Source organism: Diabrotica undecimpunctata, chromosome 5 (genome assembly GCF_040954645.1).
Source record: "Diabrotica undecimpunctata isolate CICGRU chromosome 5, icDiaUnde3, whole genome shotgun sequence".
Lineage (NCBI taxonomy): Eukaryota > Metazoa > Arthropoda > Insecta > Coleoptera > Chrysomelidae > Diabrotica > Diabrotica undecimpunctata.
The window spans coordinates 8,647,374-8,667,025 of record NC_092807.1 but is presented as its reverse complement, the minus strand read 5'-3'; the positions used below and the strand labels follow the sequence as shown (position 1 = coordinate 8,667,025).

Genomic DNA, 19,652 nt, shown 5'->3' with positions numbered 1-19,652 from the left:
ATCGTTTTTAAAACATTTTTTTCATATAAAACAAGAACGGTTGAAATCCCTTCGTTCATCATGAACCAATATTATAAAGTTGAATTGTGGAAAGTTTCAGCAAAATCGGTTAATTCGTTCTTGAAAAATCGTGCCTGCCGTACAGAAAATCAAATAACGACCGCGCGGTATTTATATCTCTGTAACTCCGATAATACAGCTTAAATTTACTTTAAATTTGGTGTAAATACACTTGAAGTAATGTACTTTCGTATGGATTAAAAATAAGTTGATTTTTTTTTTAAAATACAAGACCTATGTAACCCTTATTAAAGCCATAATAGCTAATAGGGTAGCCAACATGATCAATGATCAATATCTGTCATGGAACTACAAGAAGAAGAAGATCTACTGTATCAGAAAGATGGGTATGCACTTTTAACGGTAATAAATATGAGAAATATATTTAAAACAATAGAGCAATTCTATTAAACAGGGCCTCCAAACCAATTATTGTCACAAACCAATGTTTCTGAAAGAAATCTTTTAGAAACAAAAGTTTCTGTAACGATTTGATTTTTAACTGTGTTAGAAATATAATTTTGATCTTTGTCCATTAAGTGGCAACATAATACTAGTATATCTGTTAATATCTCTCGTGAATTGTGTAATACTAACTATATATTTTTTCAGTATCTGTATAACAATAGAGTAAATATAGTAGAATTATCTGTGGTTCGAAAAATCGTAGGAAAACCATTCCTGGATTGTTGCACACTACTTTTTCTATTATATAGAATATTTTTTCTCAAGTAGGTATATTAGTAAAGTTATTTATCAAAATAATCATATTCATTCTAATTATACACAAAAGCGTGACAAATCTGCGCACAGTTACATTTGCTGATAGTTAAATCGGTCTTGTTTTCCTTCACAAAAATAACCGTGGAGCAAACACCGTCCAAGATTTGAGAGACGAGATAGTTTTCTCGGTGCCGTTATACCTTTCAGCACGAATATGATTTGGAATTCGTGTTTTTCTCGGAACTGAACTATTACTATTTTCTGATCTATTCCACACTTTAACCTACAGCGTCGCATATACAGTGTGTGGTATATTAATTATGGTAAATAAATGATCATTATCGAATATTAATGTTGTTAACAGAAACTTTATTTTTATAAGTAGTAAATAGACTGTGTTAGTGTGGCAATGAATATAAATGTCAAATGGTATAAATATCCAAATTATCTTTTTATGAGCTTTAAAATTTTGATTTCTGGTGGATTATTTCTATACTTCTCGTTTCTTATGATATCGTCTTATTAAAGATTATTTTAAAATAATCTTTTTTAAAAACGATTTTCGAAGTGGAAATTTAAACTTCAAGTAAACAATTATAAAATGTAATTTTCATTACAGTTAATTGAAACTTAATCCCAATATTAACATAATAAAGATTTGGAAAACATTTATGAATCGTATTACAAAATTAGCGAGATATCTAACAAAGATACTAACATTATGTATTGCTCACTAGTCTCCCCTCCACATTGTACATGAACACTATAGCGTTACTCAACTGCAGAAAGAGTACAAAGTGTTAAAGCAATAGCAGAAATGATTGACAAAAAAATGATCGAAATAAATATCATCTTTAGAATCACATACCTACTTAACATTTTCATTAAAAACGAACTACCGTATAGGAGACAAATAATTCGTAAAAAATGTCCAAATTCAATGCTAAAAATTCTTTCAGAATCAAGACTTTTAATGTCATCATTGATCTGGCACACACTAGGATGACAAGGTTTTCCAATAAAAATCTATTCTTCAAAGAGAGTATTTAGTTTATAATGGTTCAAGAATCTTTAATTTTGACATTAAATTTATTTGGTTTGAATGATCTTATCTTAAGTTCCAGTATTTTAGAACATCTATGGCTACTACGCTTATATTCATTTGCCTTGGAAGTATAAAAGAAGCAATTTTATTCCCTTTGGGGTGATATTTACTTCTAAAGTCTCGTATTTTCATATTCCCAACGCTTTAATCTAAGTATTATTTCAATAAAATAATATTACATCGGTAAAAAGTATTTTTAGATATTTAAAACTAAAATTTTCAAAAGTCTTTTATAAGAGCTCACTAAAAATCTGAAAAAATTAGAAAGGGAGTTCTACTAACCACCAATCAACATGAATTTTTTTTTCAGATTTTTTAAAAGAGTAGATAAAAGTATTTTTTGTGTAGATTATACAGAAAGGGTGGTTATATTGGCCATCAATCACCACGATTTTCTAAAATTGTTTGAAAGAGTAGATTCTTCTGTAGAAGCAGTTGAAAAATAGCATTTATTGGAGTGTCCAGTGAACATAAAGGCCAGAGAAAAATTCCTCGCCTCTCTGATATTAAAATTAATGAATTTGAATTAAAATAAAACTTTAAAAATTCACAAAAAATATTGATTTACTTTTCATGCATTAGGATTTCAAAAAGTTTAATTTAAAGAGCTTCGAAAGGGGGCCTGGCGCATTCTGGTCTTTTTTTAAGCAGGTAACTGGTAGTAGCACCTTTAAATTGGAGGTTTTTTGGCGCGGACTCTGCGAAGAAGCTTTGAATCCGCCAGATTTTGCGGTTGGAACTCAAAGTTGAAGCGCGCTGAAAAATTTGCAATATTTCCGTTTCTAGAAAATCTAGAATCTTCATTTTTTAAACTGGGGAAACTTAACCAAATTTTTACAACTGGATAATTTTCAATTTCTTGAAAAATCAGAAAACGCCGGAAAATTCACAATGTCGGGTTCTGTTCGGGTAAGTCTCCGCTAGTTTTCGCTCACCGTCCTGTGGCGGTGTGGTAGGTAAATTTAAGTTCATTTTTTAAGTAAACCACCAACCAATACCCGTGTGTAGACGAAACACAAGTTCTGCCGAAATCATTGCCGCTGTTCGTTATGTGTTAACCTTATACTTGGTTTCACGACCACAAATAGACGAATTTTGGGTCGTGACTTGAGCCTTTATCTGTAAAATATTTAACTGACCACGAGCTCAAGATAAAGTACCATAGACAAGGACATGTCTTAGCTGCATGGGCTTGGGAGCAGCTAGAAACTGATCCTTATTTTCATCGATATCATCATCGAAAATCATCTTTAACGATAGAGCGCATTTATGGATAATATATATTATATTACATATATTATTCAGAAACACTTACCTCACAGTTTTTCCTATTCCATATACCGGAAACCCACCAATACAAGCGTTTATCTCAATGTCCAGTCACATCATCACCCCGCCCAACTCAATTCATTTATCAACACTCTTGTTTCCCGTTCCATAACACTTAGCGAACAATCACAGATTATCCAAATCAATTTAGTAATGCAAACACTTTTACAAAACGACTACCACAAAAGCCAAATCAATAAAAGCATTCAAAAACATCCAAATCTCATTCCATCCAAAGAAGAAATGTTGCCGGTTGATCAACCCAAAATCTTTCTACCTTTTATCAAAGGTGTCATTGACAAGATCAGTAGAACTCTTAATCCTTTGAATATCAAAACCATATTTACTACTCACTCCAAGTTGTCAAATCTCGTCAGATTCGCAAAAGACCAAATCCTCAATGAAGACCATGGTGTGTACGAGATACTTTGTTTTAGTTGCCACGTACATACAGACAAACCGACTAATCCATAACCGTATTTATGATACTACTTCAGCCCTAGCCCAACATCATATTTACACAGGCCACAAAATAGATTTCGAAAGAGCAGAACCATCGCTCCTTAAAATCGAGAATTATTCGTGAAGCCATCAAAATTGAAAAAACGGCCTATCAGCTTAAACACGCGATATGACGCTAAAGGACTGCCGGCAATATGGCGACCGCTACTTCAGCATCCACCCGCGCCAACCCGTCCCGCTCAGATTCGTTTCCGCGCATACCGTTCCCGCGCATACTGAGAGTATAAAAGCAGCTACTGTCATCGAATGCCATAGTCTGTGGACTAGTACGCATTTCGATGCGCATCGCCCCGCCTCGAATTTTCCCATTGGCTCTTGACCTGGAAATCGCTATTTACCGCTCGAACAGCGGATATAAATATTGGCGATTTTCAGGTCAGCCAAGTCAGTCCCTCACGGGCTCTCCGAGAGCTTAGTGCTCTCGGGGCTCTGCTTCCTGCAATTATTTTCCATACTCTGTGGCTGAGAATTGTTTCAACTTAAGTTTGTGTTTTTATTTCGACGAAGAAATTGTCATGTAAGAAATATCTTGCCTTTTTCAAGGCAAGACACCGAAGATAAATATTTTTCAAGTCCATAACCCGAAAATGGACTTAAGTAGAGGAGCTCTCGACAGTATATTCGAAGCCCTCTACAGAGCACCCGGGGATATCAGAAGGTGGTTAGACCCTTAATTGTTCCCCCGAGGTAACATGGCGCCCGACTACGTGGTTAAAATCCGAACCCACGACCTAGCTCGAATTCACAGAACGCAACACACCATTGACTTCAACATGGGTTGAAGTCAAGAGAATAATGGGAAGAACCATAGAAAGCAATACTCTAATACTCCGACATCGAGGCCTTCTGCAGACCTGATTCCTTCGACGTGTAGACACCTTTGACGAGCCAGGCTTCTTCGAAGTTAGAAGCCCCAGATGCCGATGGAAGTCCCGGAGTAGACCCAGTCATCGCCCCTCCTACCGAAAGTGGTCGGACGACCACGTAGGCTTCGGCACACTGGTACCCTACGAAACCCCGTTGGATATGGCAGATGGGATCCGGACGACCGAAAAGAAGACGAACCCGTTGGAGGAGTTGGCACCCCGACCGAGGATGGACCTGTAGGAGCTTGAGATGCCGTCATCACCACCGACCTCCCCCTGTAAGTAGTGCAGTGTTGTGTGAATTATTTTGAACATTTTTACTTGTATTTTTATGCATATTTTCTTGTGTAATTTCACATGTATTGTTATTGTATTTTTTATTCAATAAATATTTTTCCCAGCCGCAGAGTCTCCAGAGGAGGGGGGATGTCATCGAATGCCATAGTCTGTGGACTAGTACGCATTTCGATGCGCATCGCCCCGCCTCGAATTTTCCCATTGGCTCTTGACCTGGAAATCGCTATTTACCGCTCGAACAGCGGATATAAATATTGGCGATTTTCAGGTCAGCCAAGTCAGTCCCTCACGGGCTCTCCGAGAGCTTAGTGCTCTCGGGGCTCTGCTTCCTGCAATTATTTTCCATACTCTGTGGCTGAGAATTGTTTCAACTTAAGTTTGTGTTTTTATTTCGACGAAGAAATTGTCATGTAAGAAATATCTTGCCTTTTTCAAGGCAAGACACCGAAGATAAATATTTTTCAAGTCCATAACCCGAAAATGGACTTAAGTAGAGGAGCTCTCGACAGTATATTCGAAGCCCTCTACAGAGCACCCGGGGATATCAGAAGGTGGTTAGACCCTTAATTGTTCCCCCGAGGTAACACTACACAAGGTAAGACCCTGTCAAAAGCTTGTTTAAAATCCATTGTATGGATGTATACTATTTGATTTATATCTCTGCATTTCTGGAACAGAATTTCGATAATGAACAAGGCTTCTCTCGTATCCAAAGCACTTTTAAATCCGAATTGAGTATTGCTAATTTTCTTCTCTAATATCGTGTATATTCTGTAATGTATCACTCGCAGGAAGATCTTTAAAACAGGACTGATCAGACTTATTGTCCGATAATGACCGCATGTCTTTGCAGCATGTTTCTTTGATTTTGTGACAAATATCGATTTAAACCAATCAGTTTATATCCCAGTGTCATAAATTCTGTTAAAGAAACCAAACAGTGCTTTAATTCCATTTTCTACCAAAAAATTTAGTATTTCAACACTTACTTCATCGGGGACAAGTGCTTTTTCAGTTTTTGCCAAGCTGAGCACATATTTAATTTGGCATAGAGGTAAAAAATCTTAGCAAATACCATATCACCTCCAGACCTCCATCAAAATCTCTGGTAAATGTAGTACTAGGAAAATTGTATCAATGTCTCCAGCAATTTTCTTGTTTCTGTCCAACAGAGTTATTCTCTAAGTCAAAAATCTGAAAGCATTTTGTTCGATAATACCTTGTTTGAGACACTCTGTATATGATTGAATGAACACTTGGAATAAAGCAGGAAAAATAGCAGGGCGCATGTTGTGAATATACGTGATCGTGCATGAATATAATCTTCTTGTTGGGCCGTAGGTTACGGAAACTTTGGTCTTTGGGAGCGTGGAATAACAGAGCCCGTGTCCATAGTATGCATGGTGTATATTACAACCCATTGATTATTTATGTCTGACGTCTAATCAACATTTCGCGAGGTAAAACCAAAAGTGGTAGAAAGAAACTTTGGCAAACAGCAAAAAACGTTTGAGAATATTTACAATATGTGTGTAAGCTTGGTTAAAGCTTGTTTTTTGAATTTTTTAAAGTCACATCATGCTCTGAAGTGTTGTTCCGTTAAAAACTCTGTAATATTTTATGTTCATAGACCCATTATGTATTTTAACATTAAAAATGATTGTATACTTATATCGTTTATTCGCTAATAAATTAGTTAATAGTAATTTTATACTCTTGGTATGAACTTTTTAATCTGTCATTTTTGGTGACCACTAGCATTTCCAATTTTTATTGCGCAACTTGCAAAGTTGAGCAAAAGTCAACGGCGCTTTAAGTGACGCGAAAAATGCTGCTGGAAAAAAGTTACTGGTGCATTAATTTCGCCCAGTAGTTTGTTATACAAAAACTGTTGATTTTAATTTTAACTGTAACGATCATTAAACGGTCTTAACACGCCACTGAACCATTCACTTCCTTCATACGAGCAAAGACATAATAATGACATAATTTTTACTGTTATACTTACATTTTAACCGCTGTAGCATACACGTCGCCCAGATTTCTCTGGCCGATAACAGAAATCATTAAAGTTTATTGTGTATGCACTCTTCTTCTCTTCTTAATTGACGACTGGCGATGATTTTTCGAAAATTGCTCAGTATGGTGCACGATAATTAGGCAATGAGTTTTAGAATTGAGTGCACACACATACGAAAGGTACAGTTGGAACCTCCTGTCGTCTCAGCAGTTGTTTTTGATAACTAGTCTATTGAAGGAACGTTACGCATGAGATTAATCAGCATTTTTTTTACATAAAGTAGTACTTCGACAACTATGGCTATTGTTACATGAACACTAACATTAAATATATCAATAATTCATATCGAAAAAGCGCTCACCTCTAATGGTTATACCAGAAGAGAAATACATAAAGCGATTAACAACGTTTCTAGAAGAAAGGACGAAGAAACAGCATGTATAGACAAAGCGTTCTTGCCCTATATATCGGGGGTAACAGACATAATCGGGCGAATACCTAAAAAAGCACTTCACCATCGGTGAAGGACAAACGCGACCCATTAGCAACGGCCGAAGTATACCGAATATGGAATGGCATATGTGGGAACCACGAAAAGACACACAAACACAAGGATAAACGAACATAAAAGCCATTGTCGTTTAGGACATATCGACAAATCTGCCGTTGCCAAACACGCTTTGGGAAATGGAGAACATCGGATACTGTTTGAAGAAACGCAGATGCTGGATAAAATATCACAGTACTATCCACGGTTATATCGGGAAGCGGTGAAAATATATAAGCATCCAAATAATTTTAATCGGATAGACGAAGGACTAAAAATTAATAAAACATGGATACCAATATTAAAATCCACAAACACCGTTCCCGCAAATCACGAAAAAAGAAGAGCTACAAACGATGACACGCCCCCTAATGTCGAAACCAGTGGAGGGAGGCGAGAAGAAAATATAAGTGTTGCCTCCGCAATACAACGCGGCGTCAGTTTCTGCTTACAAGTGAAGCATTAACATCTCCAGAAGATGCCGGCCACAAACAGTTTAACAAGTTAGACGAGGCCGTGAAAGCCTAACGCATTTTATCATACCAATAATGTTTTGTATTTTGAGAACAATCTCCGAAATGGAAATTTAAACGTCAATAAACTTATTTTAAACTTGAATTGTGGGTTATTCCCAATTAAAATGGTAATTTAATATAAATAAAATAACGAACAATAATAATAATTAATATATCACTTTAACTAATCTCTATTAAGTTAAATCTTGTGGTGAAGCTGAGCGGTTTTTAGAAACTGTACAATTTTCATGACCTCTGTAGGGTTGTTGAGAATTTCCATAAAAGTAGGTTTAAAATCAAATGCTTTATACAGGTTTGTGAATGTGAATGGTTGACAGTCGGTGAGGATGAGTTTCATGGTAAGATAAAAACTACAATGGTGGCAAGTTAGACAAGTTCTGAGGACATCAAAATGGTTAAGTTTTGGTGCAAATTAATTTAGAGTCTTAATATTATAATCGATGCTTCTCATCTTGTTAGAAAGTCTAGAAAGAGATGATCAATAAATCCTTGGAGTTATCCTAGTACTATCGTTGGTAGCTTCTTTGGCAAAATGATCTGTTGTTTCATTATCAGTAATTGCAGTATGAGGGAGACTTTTACCTCGTGAGCAGAGAGATTTTGGAAGATGTCATAAAAGTTTTGAACCATTGGGTAGTCAGTGAAAATTGTATTATTTGAATGAATATATGAAAGGAATCTGTACAAATGGCAATATGTCTGTTTTGATTGGAGATGCTTTTAAAAACCCTGTACATCTCTGGGTAACCCATATGATCTAACAAGTTCAAACAAAGTAAAAATGTATATTTGTTATTAAGGAAACGTTGCTAAATTAAGGGGTATATTGGCATTTAAAACACCACGCCTGCCAGACGGGTTGGTGAGTGTTCGCAGTATAATAGCCGGTTAAATCAACTTGATTGCCGCCTGTGACTTTGTGGTACCGCACCTGTTAGGAATGGCATTCTTCAGCCACGGGTCACTAATGACACAGCTGCTGACCTGAGTCATGTCCTCAGTTGATCCGCGGGTACTTATTTGGCTAAGCCTCATTCGTACCTGTCCTGTATATCTACAGGAACTTCCCTATCAGCCATTGGGACACGCCGTGTCGGGGTTGAGGACTCCTCCGCCCAGTCTGTCTTGCGTAGAGAAATGGGGGACCCCTACTAAGTTCAGAATCCCTCCTTTACGCAAGCTGAGAGTGGCACAGAGACGAATGGAACGATCTATACTGGAAGTGACGTTGCGGGACCGAATAAGAAACGAAGATCTGCGAAGAAGGACGAGTATTGCTGATGTTGCGGAACGCATAGCGCAACTTGAATGAAATTGGGCAGGCCATGTAACCAGAATGCATGACTCACGATGGACGAGTAAAATTACACATTGGAGGCCAAGAGCGGACAAACGTAGTAGAGGAAGACCACCTACACGTTGGGCTGACGACATCAGGCGTATCACGAAAAATTGGTAACAAAGAGCACAAAATCGCGAAGAATAGCGGAGTTTAAGGGAGGCCTATGTCCACCAGTGGACGTGATAAATGAAGGCTGGATGATGATGATAATGGTAAATTAATGCTCAACAACACCCATTTTAAGTCTCTAAATGACTCTCGTGAGCGTGTCACCAATTCTCTTTGAAAGAAGGTCCAGATGCCACATTTGAATACGTCAATGAATACTTTTTTGAGTTAAGTTGATTTTTGACTTTTCAGAAGATTTTATACTAATCGTTTAACGACTTTTTTGAGATATTGGTTAAAAATGTCTTCATGTTGGATATTTTTCTACACATCCTAATCTCTTGTATAAATTAAACAAACATCATCATTATCATCATCCAGCCTTCATTTATTACGTCCACTGCTGGACATAGGTCTCCCTTAAACTCCTCCATTCTTTACGATTTGTCTTCCTCTAGTACGTTTGTCTGCTCTTGGCCGCCAATTTGTAATTTTGCTCGTCCATCGCGAGTCGTGCATTTTCGATACATGGCCTGCCCAGTTTCGCTATTTGTCTCTATGTCACTCTAAATTTCGAAGCCGTAGTCTTGGTTAGAGTCATAGTTTCCGCCCAATGACCGGTAGTACGCATTGGTCAAATACTTTCTTTTGAGGCTAATTGGTATGTTGGCCCTAAGTGTGTCTCGCAGTTTTCCAAAGGCTGCCTACTCAAAGTAATTCGTCTTTGGATTTCGAATGTTTGGTTATCCCTGCTGATTCTTATTTCATCACTCAAATACGTATATTTTTCTACCAGTTCCATCACTTTGTCTTGAATAGTTAAATGGTTATTGGGGACCATATTTGTTATAAGTTTATTCATGTCAACAGTTCATAGTTTTGGTCAAGTTCATTCTGAGGCTCATCTTCGAACATACAAAGTTAGATTCAGTTAACATACTGTGGCTTCTCCTAAATTAACTGTGATAAGGATAATATCATCTGCGAAACGGAGATGGTTAAGCTTTTCGCCGTCTACCGTTACTCCTTTATGGTCCCGATTGAGCATTAAAAGGCATACTCTAATGCCGTTATGAATAATTTCGGTGATAACGTATCTCCTTGCCTTATCCCACGTTTTATTTTTATTGGTCAGGTTTTATCGTGTACCAACAGTCATAGTGGCATTTTTGTAAATATTGTAAAAAGTTCACTATACCTATGGTCAATCCTGCTGTCATTCATTGCTTCTATAAGGCTGTCTATTTCGATCGTGCAGAAAGCTTTATGAAAATCTATGAAAGTAAGGACAAGAGGTTTGTTGTATTCTATAAATTTTTCAATGAGTGTTTTTACTGTATGAACGTGATTATTGGTACCATAATTTGATCGGAATCCTACCTGCTCTCTCGGTTGGTAGAAATCAAATTTTTTCTCCAATCTTGGTGTCACTAACCTAGTGAAGAACTTGTATATGTGGTTCAATAGGCTCTATCGCGTTCTATCTCAATTATGGTTATAGCATTGTTCCATTCTTTGGGCACCTATCTTTGCTGCAAACATAAATTTATTCCTTATTATTCCTTAATTTATTTAATACCTTAGCTCCTCCATTTACGATAGCTTCTATTACAATTCCAACCTTGATTCATGATCTTCTTTGAAATGGCTGTTTGTATTCCTGTTTGATCTCCTCGTCAACTTCCATATAATTCCTCGTAGAACTCTTCGACGACCTATATTAACTCGTCTCTACGTGATATTATTTCATTTTGCTTGTTTCTTAATTTATGAATTTCCCATTCGTTAGCTTTCTACGTAGAACTTTCAGGCTGTGATTTTCCTGTATTGTACGTTTAACATTATCGGTTTTAAATTTCCTTAAATCTCTCCTGATTGCCTTCGAAATAGTTTTATTCATATTTTATATTCTCAATATATTCTATTATATTCTCATTAACAAACATATTGTTAAATTGTAAAAAAGTTGTCAAATTGTAAAACAAAAAATAATTCCTAGATTTACATTAAATACATTTTACAATATGAAAGTTTTAATAAACTATACATTAAAATACTTTTGCAATGGACTATACCAAATAAATTATTAAAAATAAAATGATAATAGTTCTCGAAATCTTTCGATTACGCCAGAATGGTGTAATGGCGATGTAAGTGTAGGATGCGGTGTCCTTCGATTCTGCAAGACGCTCCAAATATGGTAGCGACACAAGAACTGCTTAAAGAAACGTCACATTTGTGAGACCAGTACCAGAATTCATTAGCCAATTGCAACCAGTTTCTCGGAATACGAAAACAAATTTACGGAAGCTGAAACCTCACCTTGGAGATAAAAAGAGGGCAGATGGTTGCCTAATCGGCTAAAATTTCCGTTTTTTAATTAATATACCAACATTCCGATGCGTGTGACATATTCGTTGGGTAATTTTGTACAAATATATAGACAAATTTAAATAAGAGCAATAAAATTCTAATATGCAATCGTATAACATTCACAGTTTTCACCTAAAAATAATACAGCTATGACAAGTTTTTACATTATAAGTGTTACTTAGTAAATTTTTTTTTTCTTGACCTTAACCAATCAGCCAGTTTCAAAAATTTCATTTATGGAAAGAAAAAAAAATAAGAAAATAGAGTATTATTGCAATAAAAAATTATTTATTAAACCTTCGATTGAATTATAGGTACGTGGAATGTATTTTGTCCTAGACAAGGAAAGGGGGGGACGCGTAATTGTATGGAAATGACTGAAGCCAAACCGGCACCAGAAAGGTTGAAAGGTCATATTTTATTTCTTCAGTAGATTGAGAATAATGGATATATAGCAATAAATAGCCTGGCTTCACTTTTCGAAGGTTTATTAAATGAACGTTATCTGTCCTCTCCCTTTTCTTGTCTAAGTATTTTGTGTACTCAAAGAAAATGTGGTTCAACTCTCATACTTTCTGATATTCAGTACATAGATTTGAATTAAAGACTTTAGTTTTTGCTAGATGTAGAGGGATACATCCATGTCCTTCTGATCCATCCATCCAACATCCAACTTCATTCTGATTTAAGTTTGTTGTACCGTAGAACGGGGTGACTTTGATTCTATAAGGTGACTTTGATAAAACATGAATATTTTGTTTCAAGAGAGTATACAACCCAAATGTTTCGTCCGTTATGGTGGTTGTCTGAACTTGATTTCAGTGCACATGTTGATTCACTATAGCAGAAGGTGTTTGTGGCCAATATCAAAAGTATACGGTTGTAAATTCACCATTGAAGTTTTTGTTTGAATTTGAAGATTTTATATTGTGTTACTAAATTTAAACATACAGCTCTTACAATAGAATTGCAGGTAATTTTGTGTATGTTGCCTTAATGTAGGTCTAGTTGTCACTATTTAAAATATTTAACCTAACTTATTTCCGTAACTACTCCATGAAATTGAATGATTTCTTATCCGGGGTCACTTTGATACATTTTTCGGGGTGACTTTGATACTTTATTTCTTTTTATAGTTTGCTTAATGAAACTTCAAACCGTTAATTATTTTCAGGATTTCGTCATTATCTGCATGAAAAGAAAAAATTCCGCGAGTTTATAAACGAAAGTTGGGATCAAGAAGCTACAAGAACTTCTCTGACTTCAAATAGTAAACGGAAACTTGTCTGTTAAAGCCGCTTCAGAAAGATTTAAAATTCCGTATGGTACTTTATATAATAAATACAAAGGGAAGCATGTGAAGAAGCCAGGGGGCCAAACTGCGTTGACGGAGCTGGAGGAAAAATCAATCGTGTCCTGCATTGTCAAATGTGCAGATTGGGGATTTCCATTATCGACGCTAGATGTACAACTTTTCACTAAGAGTTATTTAGAAAGAACTGGAAAAATTATCTCTAAATTTAAAAACGGGGTAAGTCCTGGTAACGACTGGGTAAAACTTTTTTTAGAGAGACATAGTCAGCAAATCTCTGAACGACTTGCGTCTAACATTACTAGAGCTCGGGCAGGTGTCACAAAAGAAACGATAGAATCATATTTCAATAATTTAAGAACAACTCTCTGTTGTTCATTGAAACACACGTTTTCAATTACGATGAAACCAACGTTAGTGATGATCCGGGGAAAAGAAGATTGCTTTATAGAAGAGGGACCAAATATCCAGAACAAATCACTAATCATAGTAAAGCCGCCACATAAATAATGATGTGCGGTGCTGCTGATGGTACACTACTCCCTCCTTATATAATATATCGCAGCGAACATATGTGGGATGCATGGACATTAGGAGCTAGATATAACCGAACAAAAAATGGGTGGATGGAGGTAACTTGTTTTACAGACTGGTTTAAGACCATATTATTACCCCACGCAAGACGGCTGGAAGGTAAAAAAGTTATGATCGGCAACAACTTGGCGTCTCACTTTTCAGATCATGTTTTAGAATTGTGTGAATTGCACAATATTGAATTTGCGTGCCTTCCCAGTAATTCAACACACATATGCCAGCCTTTGGATGTGTCTTTTTTTAAACCCATGAAAGTCTCTTGGCGAAAAGTTTTGACGGAATTTAAATTGCGACACCCAAAAATTACTGGTGTACCTAAAGATCAATTTCCGTCGTTATTAAAAAAATGCTTGGAATTAATGGATCAGACAATTGCAAAAACTGAGTACAAATGTGGAGATTGTGAAAAAAGTGCAATTAAGAGAGTTTTGAAGAATGGGTTCGAGGCTTGTGGCATGGTCCCTTTCGATCCAAATAAAGTCTTGAGTAAGATTACACCAATCAACCATGATGTTGATTATGTAGAACCTCTGATTAACGACAGCCTCACAGACTATCTGATGAATAAGAAGTCCGAGATAGAAGTTACTAAACGGCAAAGTAAAAAGAAACTTCATATCCAACCTGGTAAAAGTGTAAGTCGACATATAACGGCAGATGACAGCTCCTCCGATAGCGAGTTAAACAGCTATAATAGTGAAAGCGAAAATGAAATTGAAAATGAAGATTCTGTGGAGGACCAATCATATGAAGATGAGATGAATACAAAACCCTCCCTTGCTGAATTGAATGTTGGAACTTACGTGCTTGTAAAAATTATGTCAGGTAAACAAAAATGTAAAAATTACGTATATGCCGGAAGGATACAAGAGAAATTACCTTTTGACGAATACGAACTCATTGGACTTAAATCACTGGATGAGACCCATAAACATTTTAAAGTTGTGGAGACCGACGTTTTTAACGCTCCTTTCGATGATATCTTAGCAATTCTGAAGACGCCATCGGTTGAAACAAATGAAACAGCAACTACATGTACATTTCCTGGCAGAGTTGATGTTAAAGAAAAATAACTTTGATTTTGTTTCCGTTCAAAATACATTCTTTTGGCTTTTTTTACTATTTTATACTGTTTTACTAATTTGCTAAAATGTTTTTTACCTGAATAAAGTATTAGCTACCTGTAAAATTATTTATTATATACTAATTATTGTGCCTATAGCAGCTGTCAAAGTCACCCCAAAAATTAAAAATGAAATATCTAAAAATTGGCTTGATCGATTTAAAAATGGGTTGACATTGACACCGTTACAGCTTTTATGCATCGTCCAAGCTATTTTAAAATAGGGTATCAAAGTGACCCCACATCAATGGGTGATTTTGATATACCATTACTTATTTTCTTTGAGAAAATCCTCAATTTAAAGATATATATATACTAACAGTATAAATTACATAAACATAAGATGCATCCCAATGGACATTTTTCCACATTTTTGGGATCACCCATTCAAAAGTTACGTAAGAAAATATAAAAAAAATTAACAAAGTCACCCCGTTCTACTATCTTCGAGGTATTATATAATTTTTAAACCAATATAGATTTGGAACTGATTCCTGAATCAGTGAATACTGAGATTTGGATTGTTTGCAAATATCTCGCCATGATTGAGTCCATTGATTTTTAACACTTTGTCTATTAGTATTAACTTAACTTAGGTATGCAAAACCTATGGTCAATTATACATTAGTCCTATATGAGCATTGACCCATAAAGAATTTGATTCTCTTCTTTGTTTTTTGATTTTAACGAATTTCAAAAATGATTCTCTTAATTAGACAATGAATTACTAATGAATTATTGGTACTTCTTGGATATATCTTTCTGCAGGAATGAAAATTATAAACAGCTTCTACCAACAGAGGCAGTGTTTGAAAGTATTTAATCAATTTGTTTTTGCAACATTAAAGATTCTATTTCTAATGTATGTATTCTAGAATAAGCACTTTTGACCAGCTTTTAAGTGAAATTTAATAATCCGTGTATTGCGAAAAATTAAAAGGTTAATTCTTATTCATATTTTCAAAGCTCCCAATGAAAGATTTCCTAAAAAGTAATTGAAAAACTACACGAAAGACAATATAATTTATTAGACTTCGATAAAAAAAATTCTTTATGTAATTATTCTGAGTGCATTGTGCATTATCATCACAAAAGGTTTAAGTTCTGGTTCTAGAGCACAGTGGCCATGGTCAGTTCGCATTGAAAAATAATAGCTTACATTTTGACGCATTGCACCAACGATCAATTGTATATACAGTTATTGTTGGTTTTTGTAAAGACGGTCTTCTTCTTCCTGGCGGAACAAATTCTAATTGTTTTATGTCCAATTTAGTTAGATTATTAGGCGCGTATTTTTTGCCGAGATAGTCAAAGTAGCTGCTTGATATAATTGACCATGGCAAAAGGTTCAATTAAAAAACAAGGTGTTCTACGAAATAGATAAGGAATCGGGTATTATTCAAAAAGAAGATACTCAACCCTGACTTGAGCCATTATCAGTAGTCAGATTCATATATATATATATATATATATTCTGTGAAAGGGCTTTAGTGACTAGGTGAGTATTAATATATATGGATATTTTGGGTTTTGTAGTCAAATACTGGCCTTTAAGTATAACTCTTGTTTGTTAAGCTTTCGTGTTTATTTAACTCTTTCCCAAAACATATTAAAAATTAAAACAAAAAACTACATTAGGCAATTGACGTTGTGTCAATGAAGTTGTGTCTTCAACAGGCTTACCCTTGTGAGGATTGTACTATAAAATTAGCAGAATTACTTAACATTTGACATTATATTATTTTATTTTCTTTTTCTTTTAGTCAAAACCTATTACGACGGTTTCCATGTCTCTTCTATTTTTTATATTCATTTTAGGTTAATTTGACAGAGAAAGTGTTTATGTTTATGCATAGAAGTGTCTATGAGTATGCATATAAGAAATGTCTATGATTATGCATATGTACCAACAAAAAGCAAATAAATTAGTAACAGATCTAAAGAAAACATTAAAAATAATGAATTTAAAAGCAAAAAAATTAAGAATTTACAACTCTATAGCACCTAGATTCTACTCTCTACAAAAAATACATAAACCAACCCTAGCAATGAGACCAATTGTTGCATCCATTGATTCTCCAAACAGTAAATTATCCAAGTTCTTAACAAAAATATTAACAAACGCATACAACACAAAGAATAATTACTATATAAAAGATTCATTTAGTTTCAGCTCCTTTATCAACAATTTCAAACTTTCCCCAAATTATTTGTTCGTAAATTTTGATGTAATATCATTGTCCACCAACTTGTCATTTCAGCAAATCATGAATACTATAAAAAAACAATGAACAAACATCTCACAACACAGCTCAATAGATTTTAATTTATTGGTAACAATACTATCCTTCATATTTGACTCAAACATACTGGTCTTCAATGAGGTGTATTACAAACAAACAACATTGTACACCCATGGGAAACGAAATATCACCAATCCTATGTCACTTTGTACTGAATGACTTAATTGAAAGCTGTATTAGCAAGTTACCATTTAATGTTCCATTTTTAAAGAGATACATGGACTTGCAATTTACAGTAGAATTAGAAAACAACAACTGCATACCATTTCTAGATATGATGTTACACCGTGATTCAAACAACGTTCTAAAAGCAGAATGGTATGAAAAACCAATATATAGCAACAGGTTTATTAATTACTTTTCAACACATCCATCTACGATGAAGACCAACCTAGTATTAAATATGAAAAGTAGGGTTATAACTTCATCACATCCTGAGTATAGAACAGTCGGTCTTAAAAAACTAAAAACGATCAAGTTATAGAACTAATTCACAGCGAACCTTCTAAATAGACCTATTTTTGATGTTTCACAAGTCATAACGACAGATCAAACAAGTTTCAACATACAATCAAAATACATTGTTCCACTCTTTACCATATATTCCAGGTTTAACAAATAGACTATTAAATACATTTAGAGAAGTACGTAATATCAAAATTGGAACCAGAAATATAAAAAAAATATCGAAATTACACACCAAACTTAAAACACCCTTAAATATTAAAGAAAGCTCCAATGTAGTGAACTTTCTACCCTGTAATAATTGCAATATAATATATATTGGACAGACGTCCAGAAATTTGTCTGGAAAATTAATATCGCATAGAAAAAACAGCTTCTAACTGAACGAATGAACAAACAAAGGCTATTGTGGGCCAAAAAGTACTCTAATTGGACTGTAGATATCTGGAGAAAAGTCCTCTTTACAAATGAAACTCAATTTATAGTTCGTCAGGACGTCTGACAATGAAAACGTTACATCATCTCCTATTGATCAAACCGTAAAACATCCAGTCCAAAAAATGTTTGTGGATTTTTTTCAGACATAGGCTTTGGATCTTTGGTACCAATCGAAGGCATGATTGTTCTCGTGCGCTCTCATTTACTGACTAATCAGCATACTGGAAACATCTCCAAACACGGGAAAAATTGTTCATTGGTTGAAATAAGGGTTATTCCAACTTTTGAGCAATTTAAAATTTCCAATTGGTCGATTTTACGGAAAGTCCACTTTCATACGTCATAATCCTTTAGAACAAAAGATTTTCTTGTATGCAAGAAGGTGGATTTTCTGTAGTCGGCCAGTTCGAGCTCATCCTCGTATTTAAGACTCTAGGTTCGGTGCTAGTCATCCACCTAGATTCTGCCTTATTATTTTACCATTTGCTTTTGATTTTTATTGATATTTTTGTGCATTTTGTGCTATATTCTGTACTTTTCTACTGTGATATTTCTCATAGATCACACACAAAGAAAGTACCCATTTACTTGCTATATTATTATTGCGTATTGTTTTGTTTGAATATATTTGTTGCGATATCTCTCATAGTAGACCATACGCTCGAATACATTCCCATTTTCTGCTATTTTATTATTGCTTTGTTTTATTTTGAGTATATTCGTTGCGATATCTCTCGTAGGAAATACTCCCATATTTCCTACGAGATATGCTTGGTATACTCCCATTTATATTCTCCGGAGACCATACGCTCGAAATATTTACATTTCTTTGTATACTTGTTGTCTCCTTCCGTAAATTAAGGGGTCACAAGCAATTTTCGAGGATTCCTTCCGTAAGTCAAGGAATCTCTCACATATTTGCCTTTTTATTGTCGCATTTTATATCCATTTGTGTACACTATCTGTGCACTTGCAAAAAGCTTTCTGTGGTATTTTGCAACGCGATCAAGTACTAAAGCCCATAACCAAAACAGATTTGTGACAGTTTCGATCCCGAAACATACACGAACCTGTGTATCTCATACAATTCGTTCTATACCCTCACGAATTGTTGGAACAAGAATGGTGGACACTCGTAGCACATCCCGGTCCAATTCCCCGTACCGAAAGAAGCCCCTAGAGCAGGAAACAGGCCAATCTGCCGCTCTCCACGCCTCTCGGCAATATGATGAACAGCCAAAAATACAAATCCATGTTTGGACACAGAACTTCAAAAATGTCAGCCCCAAGGAGGAGAGATTCTTCAATAGGACTCCGCTTCCTGTCACAAGTTAAAGCAAATTATGGAATTTTTCCAAAAAAGGAACATTAATGCTTTCGATTGGCCCGGTAATTCGCCAGACCCCAACCCCATTGAAAATTTATGTACAATTTGCAAAGCTAGACTGCGCTAGAGTGTACTACTAAAATAAAAATGATAAAAGCGGTCATTCAGGTTTGATTTTGAGATGAAAGCATATCTGGAAACTGTCAGAAGCTCGTAGAATCTATGCTAAAACGGATAAAGGCAGTAATTGTAGCCAAAGGGG

At 35.3% G+C, this 19,652-nt stretch overlaps 1 protein-coding gene across 3 annotated transcripts in view; it reads left to right on the top strand.

Moving 5' to 3' along the window:
• dpy (fibrillin-like protein dumpy) overlaps window positions 1–19,652 on the top strand; it is a 532,146-nt gene that overhangs the window by 191,688 nt on the left and 320,806 nt on the right. The gene's annotated exons all lie outside the window — the stretch shown is intronic.